We start from the raw sequence: 822 nt of genomic DNA on the forward strand, positions 1-822 counted from the left end.
GGGTCCCAGCCCTGCAGCATCACTGCCCCAGAGCATCCGCGGGTGGCAGAGGGGAGGTTTAATGGGGGTTTAATCGCACCCTGCTTTACATCTCGCCCACCTCTCTTGGCTAGAGGTAGGGGTTAGCACCTGCAAAGCAGCCCCCTTGCCCCAAAGTCCGTTCCCCCCCCTCCCTGGGGACCCTGGCTGTGGGGTACAAGGGGGCTGGATCAGTCCTGAGCCACAGCTCTTCTCCGAGGTACAGCAAGGAACCACTGCAAATATTCCTAATGCAATAAAGCACTTAATGCCCGGGACAGCACCGCAGGGAGCGGTACAGCTGAGAATTTGGGAGGAAGGAGTGAACGTGCGTGTGTGCACGCACATATACCGTGCCCTGGAGACGTTACAGCCCATCTTTTTGGGGAGGGGAGGTTTTGGTTTTATTCGGTGCCTCCAAGGCCACGGGGCAGGGGACTCAACGCTGGAGAAAAGTAGTGAAAGGCAAAGCAAGCTCAGTCCTGCCCCGAGTCGGCGCCGCTGGGGAGAGATGCTCCTTGCCGAGTAAACGAAGCGTTATCTTTGGCACAATAAATAAATGCTGGCATTCCCGCGGAGGGCAGTGCTGGTGGATAGGCTGGCAAGGGGCATGGCGGTGGTGTCAGCAGTCCGAGGGCTGAATCCCACCCTGGTACACCCGCAGCATCTCATCCATCCGGGGGGGTACCGATACCTGCACACCTCGGAGCTGGGCACCCCGCCGCAGGGTTTCGTAGGCATCCCCCCGCCTACCCGCTCCCACGAGGCGTGCTGATTGCTTGGCTCGGACAGGTCCATGCCTTT

This window comes from Cariama cristata, unplaced genomic scaffold (assembly GCF_000690535.1).
Source record: "Cariama cristata isolate BGI_N322 unplaced genomic scaffold, ASM69053v1 scaffold14799, whole genome shotgun sequence".
Classification (NCBI taxonomy): Eukaryota; Metazoa; Chordata; class Aves; order Cariamiformes; family Cariamidae; genus Cariama; species Cariama cristata.